This window comes from Micropterus salmoides, unplaced genomic scaffold (genome assembly GCF_014851395.1).
Source record: "Micropterus salmoides isolate LMB-PRFRI ecotype aquatic unplaced genomic scaffold, ASM1485139v1 Ms_hic_scaffold_11, whole genome shotgun sequence".
Taxonomy (NCBI): domain Eukaryota; kingdom Metazoa; phylum Chordata; class Actinopteri; order Centrarchiformes; family Centrarchidae; genus Micropterus; species Micropterus salmoides.
Window position 1 is genome coordinate 21,005,145 of NW_024040152.1, and position 10,999 is coordinate 21,016,143.

The 10,999-nt window shown below is 38.8% G+C and overlaps 1 long non-coding RNA gene across 1 annotated transcript; it reads right to left on the bottom strand.

The window, feature by feature from the left end:
- Positions 1–220: 220 nt before the first annotated feature.
- Positions 221–10,833, bottom strand: LOC119897813. The gene is made up of 3 exons (XR_005443451.1): positions 10,744–10,833; positions 10,191–10,296; positions 221–984 (listed from the first exon to the last, which is right to left on the bottom strand). It is a non-coding gene; the product is annotated as an uncharacterized LOC119897813 (long non-coding RNA).
- Between the last annotated feature and the right edge of the window lie 166 nt (positions 10,834–10,999).

The window sequence follows — 10,999 nt, forward strand, 5'->3', positions numbered from 1 at the left end:
CTGTAAATGAGGTCATGGTTAATTCAGGCAGGACTTATAATACATCAAACTTCCACCACAATAATCTAAAAAGGTCAAAACCATAAAACATATACTTTTAAAGATCAGGTTATTTTTGACATCACTGGAAACTTGCAGAAACATTACACATTTGAATGTGGTTTTTCCAGACTTTCTAATTCTTTGTTTAATTTTTTACTCTTTCACAGACCTTTCATCCTTTTTGCAGCACATTATATTAAGGCATTAAGACAACAACAGCACTAGAGAATGTCCACTAATTTTCTTGGTCTTATCAGTAATTTGAAAATCAGCTTTTTACTTGGGAAAAAAAAATCATTCATTCAATCAGTCATTCTACACATAATAGGTTCTTCTCTTCTAAAAAAATCTTAAGTCATTATGTATCATGATCATAAAAGCCTTTATTATGTTACTTCAAACTTTAAGATGATCATGCCACTGCCCTGAGCTACAACCGCATGTAAATCTATTGGGTGTTCATTTAAAAACAAACTGATTACTAACGCTTCAATTTGACTGTAACATCTGTTCATGTGTCAGTTTACTGTTATTTAGCTAAAACATTTGTGATGATGATATGCAACTGCTAGTGGTCAATAGTGTTTTTTTTTTATCCTCCCTCTACTCACTTGTGTATCCAAGGACAATTCACATTGAATTTATTAACAAAAATTTCTTAACTCAATCTGTTCCATCGCAAGTTAAAAAAAAAAAAGAAATTTGTATTTGACCATGTGTTTAGGAATTAACTGATCCAGCTGTGGTTTACAGTGAACATCCTGTCATCCCATTCACATTGCTACCTAGGCAGCATGTCCTGAAGGTCTGCCACGACATAAGCAACCACGGCCCACAATGCTGAGCACAGGTCCATGTCGTGAGGGTCCTGAACAGTCATGGTATCACCTTCACTGTGGTGGAACCAAAAGTACCGACTGTCTGCAACGTGGAGGCTAGCACCTGGTTGACAGAAGGAGAAGAGAGATAAAGTACAAATCGTTCCACTAAACGGTACATGTTTGATACACAAAGAGTCGACTGTTCAAACAATCCTGGAAACAATTACATTTTACATGTGAAAAGACATATCATTATTGCATCTGGTTCAATCCTCCAGGACATTTCTGTGGCAGGGGAAAGTGGGTCTGAATAATACAAGGAGTGGTTAAATTTCTTTTAACAATAACTCATGGAGGCTGTGGACCTTGCAGGTCGAAAGCAACAAAATACTAATCAGCACTGGTGGAGAGTGTGACCTTTCTATTTCAACCTGTTTATCAATGTGTTCAATTAGACAACTGGGCCTGCTTTGGTTTCCTGATGTATTAGGAAACAATCATTATTTACAACACTGTATCGACAGAAACATAACCTTTACTTTCTGGCATGTACTTGTGTACTGGAGCTTTAGTTTATAAGCAAAAATTTATACTAAATCTACTTGTTTGAGATAAAATGATATGTAGAGTAGAGTCACCCATAGTTTAATTTTGATTAACTTTTAACGAGATGTGGAAACGGCTAGTAAGTGAACACTGAGTTGGGACTGTTTTGTCAAAGGCTTTTGTTTTTGCTGCCACTCAACACTCCGGTCCAGTAGGTGGTGGTAAATTAAAAATAACTTTTGTGCCAACTGCTAGTTCATCGAGAGGCAGAAGAAGTTGAAGTTTGTTTTTAGCTTGGTTAGCTATTCCTGTTGTAGACTGTCAAACATGGGTCGAAAATGCGCTTATCCCGAGTGCAAAAGCACGGAGGGGCTGCACTCTTTGCCGTCTGACAGAGAGATGGCACACCGCTGGCTGCATGCTCTGGGACGGGTCGACATACCCTCCGCTTCTGTTTACGTGTGCAATCTCCACTTTACGCGCGAGTGCTTCACCAACTATGCAGAGGTGGAAATGGGATTCAGAAAGCAGCTTCTTCTAAATCCTGATGCTGTCCCTACACTTGCGAAAGTAGTGACAAGGGTGAGTGAGGCTCCTGACACAAAACAAACTGACTGTAGCACTTTGTTCATTTAACATGATTTACAGGCCTCTCTGGAAATATCAAGAGCCAAAAATCGCACTTGTTGGCTGCAAAATAGAAAATGAATGTGTTCACACATCTGTAGATTTTAAACAACAGTGGTTTCAACGTATTTTAATACGTGACATTTATCTGACGCTTTTATCCAAGGCGAATTACAATTGCTATACATGTCAGAGGTCGCACGCCTCTGGAGCAACGAGGGGTTAAGTGTCCTGCTCAGGGACACAATGGTGGCTTGGTTACAGTGGAGGATTGAACCGGGATCTCTCACACCAAAGACAGGCGTCTTATCCATTGCGCCATCACCGCATCAATAGCAACATTCCCATTACGACCAAGAGCTAATGTTATGCGTGTCCGAGAGGCAGGCGGGGTTTGCTTCAAAATGAAGGCTCAATGAAGGATCGGTCCCGACTGTAAAATCTGAACCTGTAAGAATACTGTAAACAGTCCTAAGGGATAGATTAAGGTAACGTGGCTAACGTTACATGTAGTGTGTGTGGACCAACCTACATTGTCTAAATCAATTGTGTTTGTTAGTTAAACACAATTAGATAAAGTGGATGGGTTCATTAACTCCCAGTTAATTCGCATTTGCGAATCTGTCTGGTTAGCTTAACGTTAGCTCCTGACAACAGCACAAGCGACGTTAGCGCAGTCCGGTTAGCATCGGGTCGCGACGATGGTCTGGCCCTATGTTTCTAGCCACGGGGAGACGAAGTTGCTAATCACGGACCAGTGAGAACCAACAATAACTTTGTGTCGCCAATAAAGTCGGCACAAGAAGCTGAGGAAAAACTACTGTCGTGTACACCTAACCTGACGCTACAGAAGTTGTCTTGGAACCTGTTTGGAAAAGGCAGGCACTGTCAAAAATACTTGGCAGGTGATTGGATGAACCATCTGTCCATCGCCGTCACGAGCTACCTTCGACCAATGAGATCAACGAACAATATGATGTAGGAGCGCGCCGAAGAGGAAATACAACAACAAGCCGCAGTCAGTCAGAGTAAACTACCTATGTAGTTAGTAGCTAACATGTCTAAAGCAAAAGCAAAGCACGCCAATTGTTCTGTAGTTGGTTGCAACAACCAACACAGCACACTGTTGGGACTCCCGTCATCCGGGGAAGCAAGTATCAGTTGGATTAACTTTATTTTCAACGGAGATGTCCCCTCAACGACTGCACGGTTTCTGTATGTGTGCGCGAACCATTTCACCACAGACTGCTTTGTGAAGTGGGTCAGTACGAAGCTGGGTTCGCGTCAGTGTTGAGGCTCAAGGATGGATCGATACCGACTGTCCGCGATTCCACTTCAAACGTGCAAGATGTACGTTTTGTGCAAAGTTTTGTGTTGTTTTATTGTAAAGTTAGTAAAAAATAAAAGGTCAATCTGCAGGAATTACTTTGCTTGGCAATGTTGTGTAACTTTTGATAAGCATCCAGAAGCTAACAACAACACAGCAAGTAATGTAACTATGGTAAGATGGTGCTGGAAATTAAATAAACAACATCCCCATCCAGGACAACAAGCTTATTGTACTCAGTGTTGTACACTAACAGCAAAATACTGCTAAAGATTACATGTTTTGATTAGCAAGAAAAAAAAGGTGATTGGAGTTCAATCCATTGAAATAATGGATGGGAACAAAGCTGTAGCATGAATCTCATAGGTAGCTTGACAGAGTAGAAAATACATGGTTTAGTAGAGAGTACTATACTTCAGTACAACTTAGGAATTTTCTGCTACTTTTATACTTCCAATCCACTACTTTTCAGAAGGAAATATTGTACTTTTTACAACAGTGTATTTATTTCACAGCTATAGTTACTGCTTTTTATATATCAATATTTTTATGTACAATAAATCATATTTATTAAAATGAACTGTTATCTATTAAAAGATCCATCTTTAAAATGCCCAGTATAAATAAAATGTTCAGCATGTTTAAGAATATTTAACTTAAAAAATTTATTTGATTAAAGACTATTTAAGAAAGCAGCCTTCTAACTACCTTTGCATTGTTATATCTGTGCAAAATACACATACAAAAGGTCTATTTTCATTCCAGCTCAAATATTCACTATATCGGCCGCCAGTTAATTTTTCCCTCTAAAATCGGTATTGGGCTCAAAAACTCCATTTTGTTCAGGCTTAAATATCTTACACCATTTAACAAAAACTTGGACAAAACAGTAATGTCTCTCCCTCATTTAATTTTCTTACTTTTGACACTGCCCTTTCAATTCCCACTTTTAAACGCAGTGTCTCAATTACACCCTGCCAAAGGATAAAATAACATCTATTGCTTGTTTCTCTAAAATTGACTTTGCAATCGTATCTGCTTTCCCCATTCCTTTCAACCCATAGCATAAACCTATTCGTCTTTCACCTCACAGCCCAACTCTGTAAGCATTTAATACTTGAAACCTTTTCAGGAGATAGTCTTAACTTAAAAGATGTCTCAATTTGAGGTTTGTTTTTCCTCACAATATCATAACTTTGTACAGTTTTTCTGTCTCATTATGTGTTGTTTTAAATATGTGTGATGGTCGATCCATCTATTTGCTGTGTCACTGTTTAGGGCACCGATGGCAGCACTTTGCCTGCTGTAAGACACGTGGCCTCCCAGACTGACCCCCCAGAGAGGAAATCAGTCGGCACACAGCTATCCATGAAAACTCTGCAGAATCAATTCCGCAGTAAAGGTCTATTTAGTTTTTCAGTTTTTGCTTTTACTCAATATAATGTCTGCTCATTCACTGTAGACACAACTAACAACATTTCTAAATTCTTCTGTGCATTGAAGGTACCCAGGCGAGAGTGTCCAGCAGAGATTATGGAGTGTGCACCCTCACCTTCCCCTTGGACAGTCCACTATTGTTCCTACAACCAACAACAGTAAAGAGATCATCCAAGAGACCTCGACTCAGCCTTTCAGACGAGGAGGAAGGCCCTTCAGGATGTAGATTGTCTATGGTAGTTCATGAACCAGAGGACTCAACATAACGGGCACTGACATGGGTCAGCAGCTTTTTTTTCTTTACTTTCACGGAAATCTCTTCATGGAGAGAAATTGGTGAATGACAGACTAGTTAATGGAACAAATAAGAATACTGAAATGTTTATGTTGTACGACAAGTGCCATGAAACAGTGTTGGCAGTTACAAGGTGCTTGTATACCACATTAGTAATCGGGATTCATATTGGTTCCCCCTTTTACATGGCGGTACACATGTCTTAATATCGCCAGAACAAAGAAAGTATGCAGAAAAGATTACATCTGTCAAGACAACTGCCTTCAACGTGCCCTTGAGCAAGACACCAATCTCTCAGCTGCTCCAGTAGAACTGTTAAATAACAGATAACTCACTGAATGTCTTTAGGCAAATAAGTCTCTGTGCTTGTGATCTAACTGGCTGAAAATTGTAATGTTGTTTTTGTTTTTTTGAGTTCCTCTACAAATGATACCACAGTGTCTTTCTGAGTGCAATGTAACATCACTTAAGATTTTGGACCATTTAATCTCTCCCAGTACCACTAAAAAGGAATCAGATAAATACCTATCTTCACTATCAAAAACATGAGGGGAAAACTGCTATGATCTTGGTACAGTTTCTCTCCATTACTGCAAAACAAAGGATTGTAATTTCACATCAGCTTGTGGAACAGGTAAAAACACCAGTGACATCTTTGATTTGACAGGAAGGGACATTTGGATTGATAACAATGCTGGTCTGTAGATGTACATTAGAAATTAAGGGGTATTTATTTTGACAGTAAGGTTCAGTTTCAGCTCTACGAGTGTCCCTTCTACGGCTTCAAGTTGGTTCATTAACTGGGTTGTATTGATGTCTAAGAAACGGTGGCTAAAAGTTTCCACACAGATTTTAATATAGCTTTTGTGTGAAGCTAGTGTGCCAGAAAGTTGACTGTTTGAAAATTATATTTTTACAATTGACTTGTAAACTGTCAACAAATATAAAACACAAATACAGGTTCAGTAGATGTGTCTTAATAAAACAATGTTCTGTTATATTGATAATTTCTATAATATTTATATAGTCATTACTTTTAGTGTTTACTGAATTATATTATGTACCCACGCTCCAAGGAGGGAATGTCAGGACCCCGTTTTCCAGAAGCATCTTAAGGCTACAGTGACCTTACTTGTAAGTAGAGTTATTGACTTTACGCCCATCCATTTTGTAATCAACTCACAGTTTCGCTTTAGATTATGAGAAATACAGTCCCTGAAATCACAGACATGTGGTTCTGAGTTTAACACTAAAATAACAAAAGGTCATATACAAAATGTCTGGCTGGCATACATATTGGCATGATAAGGAAACAGGAAGGCTGTTAAATAAACATGTTGCTGGAATAATACAGGTCAGGAACTGGGACGAAGACGCCATCATTAGTTTGAGTCAAGGACATACAACGCTCAATTAATCACTACAAAAAAGGGTCAACTTATCAACATCCTAGAGGCGCCATATCTATTCTGATAACTCCAATTATTTTTCTGGTGATTGGACATCTGCATTTATTTTTGTTCAGCATGAAATAACTATGGGGTTTCTATGTTTTTAAAATCACAACTGTTATGCAACCCTTTATCCTTCAAAATGACAATGTGAATGACACCTTTCTAGAATACTTAATACATATTTTTTTAGTTTATAAGGGTAACATCTATTTACAAACACACGTCCCAGACCCTTTTTTTCTTCTACTACAGTCATTTTTATCCATCCATTTTTATTCATTTTATAATTGATTATAAGATTTACACTTTTATATTCAAGTGTTTGATACTTTATCTTCTTGAGACTGGACTACTGTAATGCTCTGTATTCTGGTAAACATTCATAGACTACAGTTCATTCAAAATGCTGCAGCCAGGCTTCTAACTCACCAAGAGGAGTGACCACATAACACCAATCCTCGCGGCCCTTCACTGGTTACATGTGAGTTTTTGAATTGATTTTAAAGCCTTGAATGTTGTGCACGGTCCAGGAACGGAGGGCTCTGCAGCGGGTAATTAAAACTGCTCGGAAGATCATCGGTACCCATCTACCAAGCAGCCGGTGAGGTGAGGTGCCTACGCAGAGCCCAAAGGATACTAAAGGACAGTACCCACCCCAGCCAGTCTAGGAAGAGATATAGGAGTTTCTGCTGCCGCACCACCACTGCAAAGCAGCTTTTCCCCCAAAGCTATGAGACTTTTAAACTCAAACTCATCCTCAGCACTGCTCCACTGAAATGGTTTATTTCTGTCTACCATTTTATAATTGCTTTTATAACAGTATATTATCAGCTACGTAGCAGAAGAGAGTTACAAACTTAATTTCACTCTATAACCAGTTGTACTGTGACAAATGAATCTACCTTCTACTTTGGTCCTACACTTGCATGAGTTGTATTTTTCAATCAAGCCCTAACCACTCATCCAATCAGTGTGAGTGACGTAGCGTAGCGTATCTTCCACGTCATTTTCAGTCGACGCAAAAACTGCGTGGTTGCTAACGGGAGCAGCTAAACAAACGTGTGCAATGTCGGTCGACCATACATGTCGACTGTGCCAAAAGAATTTGATGTTTAAAGGAGTGATTTCAAACACCAAAAATCTGTACATCGTGAACCCTAGAGAAAAGCCGTTGCACGAGCGGTTCAGAGATGTGGGAATCTTTTTTCAGAGAAGGGACGGGGTGTACTCCAGCAGGATTTGTGTCATGTGTTACCGAAAGTTTGTCAGGGTGGAAGAGGCTTTGGGAATTTTGAAAAAATGGCAAGTCTACCAACTCACAGCAGAAACAGAGGCGAACTTATCAGCAGCGATACAACGCCGATATTCGACAGAGGTATAACTTAAGAACCGCTGGTAGGAACACTAAAATAATGATGAACCTTCAATTATGTGAATTTCCTGAAAAGTAACGTTACAAGCAACGTTAGTATATGAGAATAGTTACGGTAACCACTGAGAGATTTAACGTAATACATCTATAGGAACAACAGAGACTCAATTGGTTACATGTTTTGTTGGTATAACATAAATATTTTAAGTGTCCGACATACAGTCCAGACCCTAGTTTGCCACACTGTTGTGCAGTGTTTAGCTCCTAATTTGTTTTACATGTAATTGTGATGATGGATTTAGTGTCACTGTTTCCCCCGCATTTAGGGCAATTATGGCAGAGCATCTCACTTGCCTATTTTAAGACATGTGGCCTCCCAAACGGACCCTGCAAAGACATCTGTCCAAAGTACAGGTTTGTAGTTCTGCTCATCACCAAGTCATGTATGACTTTAACTTGTTTTAAGTGGATTATTTTGTTGCTGCTCAGTTTAGTTAATTAAAATAGCTCCTTCATACTACCAAATCAGACATCACTGACAGAATGACTGACTTCTTTGTCTGTGCATTGAAGGTACCCAGGCGAGAGTGCCTAGCAGAGATTGTGGCATGTGCACCCTGACCTTCCCCCTGGACAGTCCATTACTGTTCCTACAACCAACAATCATAAAGAGACCATCCAAGAGACCTCGACTCAGCCTGACAGTAAAGGAGGAAGTCCCTCGAGAATGCAGCTCCTCCGTGGTAATTCATGAACCAGACAATTTAACATGACTGCGGATTTTTTTTCTTATTACCTCTTTGGAAATCTCTTCATGGAGAGGAGTTGATGAGTGACAGATTAGTGAATTGAACAGCTACGACTGCTAAAAACATGTATAAAAAGTTCCACGGAAAAAGGTGCTGTTCCAACTTGTGATAATAAGCTTGACCATAACCTCTGTCCCACTGAAATGGTGCTATTCGCTGCTAATGCAGGCTTATCGAACATTCTTTACTTTAATGAACACAGTAAAAGCCCTTAAAGCAGAGAAACAGGGCTTTTAAAAACATCCCCGAACAGACAAAGTTCTGCTGAAGCCCTACAACCAATCCCTCAGCTGCTCTGTTGGAACTGTTAAATATATGATAAAGAAGGCCGTAGCACTCACTGATTCTTCTTGTCACTACTGGAATGCTTGAACAGTATGTTTTAATGTCTTGTTTCAGTTCCACCTCTAAAGGTTACATCTTTCTGTGTACATTGCAATTTCACTTCTACAAAAACTAGAACAGAGAGAGGCAGAGAGAACGTTTGGACCACTAAATCTCTGTATAAGCCACGTAGATAGAAACACACTGTAAGATATTAAGCGCCACGTTGTTGGGGGTTCAATATGTTTTCAGGGTTTTTAAATCAGTGGAATCTTAAAAATGTGTTATAGCAGTCTTTGTAAAGCCTGATCTTTGTTAAATCAGAATTGTCTAACCAGCAATCTTTTTTTTTAAAGTAGCAAATGCAATACTAATACAGTTACACTGGTTTCGTTTTGTGCAATCTCATACAACACAATTCTATTATGTTTATTTCTCTTTTCTTGTTTATTCCTCTTTCATTGTTTGTTGTGTCAGTTTGTGTTTATAGTCCTACTGTACACTACACTATGTACCCATCATTAAAAAAGTCTCTGTACATTTGGTCACATCAGTCTGGGTCAGAGATTCTACTAGAAAACGTCCCATCCACACATTGAACATCTAAAAGTTTTAATTCAGATTTCTAAGAAATTTCGCTTAAAGTGAAAATGTGCCCCCACCTCCCTATATTAATAAGAATAATAATAATCCCTATTTGGAGAGCACTTTTCAAAAACAAGTTACAAAGTGCTTTAACAAGTGTAAAGACAATAATACCCAAAAGACAATAATACAAAAACAAAACAAGATAAAAGCAAGAAAACATTGAAATGACTAAAATACACATTTAAGATAAATACAAAATTAGTAAAATAGAATAAAATAAAAGGGATAAAATAAAGTCAAATAAGATTGGGAAAGGCTCTCCTATAAAAGTATGTTTTAAGAAGGGACATAAAAGAGTTCACTGACTCAGCTGACCTGATTTCCTTACACTTTACTATGTTCACAGTTCATCAATGAGGATGTGATTCTGTGTACAAAGAACTTTCAGGAGAAAGGAGAGGTAATTAAAACCAGAACCACAGAAATAAGTATGAGTTACTTCCTATTTCAACCATTTCTGTTTTTATAACGGACATGATTGAACTGACCTGGTATGCCTGCCTGCATCCACGGTGAGATATCTGTCCCTTCTCCGTGTGTCTCCAGTTTGGTCGTATTAATGGGAGCCAACAGTTTGACCACTTCTTCCATCACCTGTTGAAACAGACACAGCAAAGTGCTTTTCAGTTCATCCTACCATCTGTTATATGCCAGTGGTTTTCAAATATTGTTCAACATTATTTCAAATATTGTATTCCAGGTGCATTGTCTTAAACCACACTACAAACCCATAACCACTTAACCTAGTAGATGTTACAGTGCCACAACCAAAAAAAAGAGAGTAGTTCTGTGGTTAAGCAAAGGTGCAACATAGTTTACACTGAGGTTAAATGGGAAGTTTAATGTTTAGATTAATTTTAAATATCCTATCTAAGAAGCAATGGTCTGAAGGTAGGGGTAATGTGACGTAGGGAACAGATGGAGGAAAAACAGCACATTCACTGGACTGGATATTAATTTATGCCACCTTGCAGAATTCAGACTTTGAAGCTTGAATAAACACTGATGATGTGTGACAGTGTTATGTGTCTTTAAGCCTACCTTTCGTGCTGCATCGCTGCCACTAAACTGCAGAGCCAAGGGGTAAATGTCCCCATGTCAGACTCCATGACCAGGTCTATGTTGGACATGTTAACCTGGGTGGAGAGGAAGCAGATAGGAAGAGGTGAAAGATAAAGAGAGATGAAGGGAGACAATAAACAAACAAGCTTCAGACAATGAAAATAGTAAGCCACTCAACAATCTATAAAGACTCAGGAGTTGCTAAAGTTAAACATTTTAAACACGGCTACCTTCA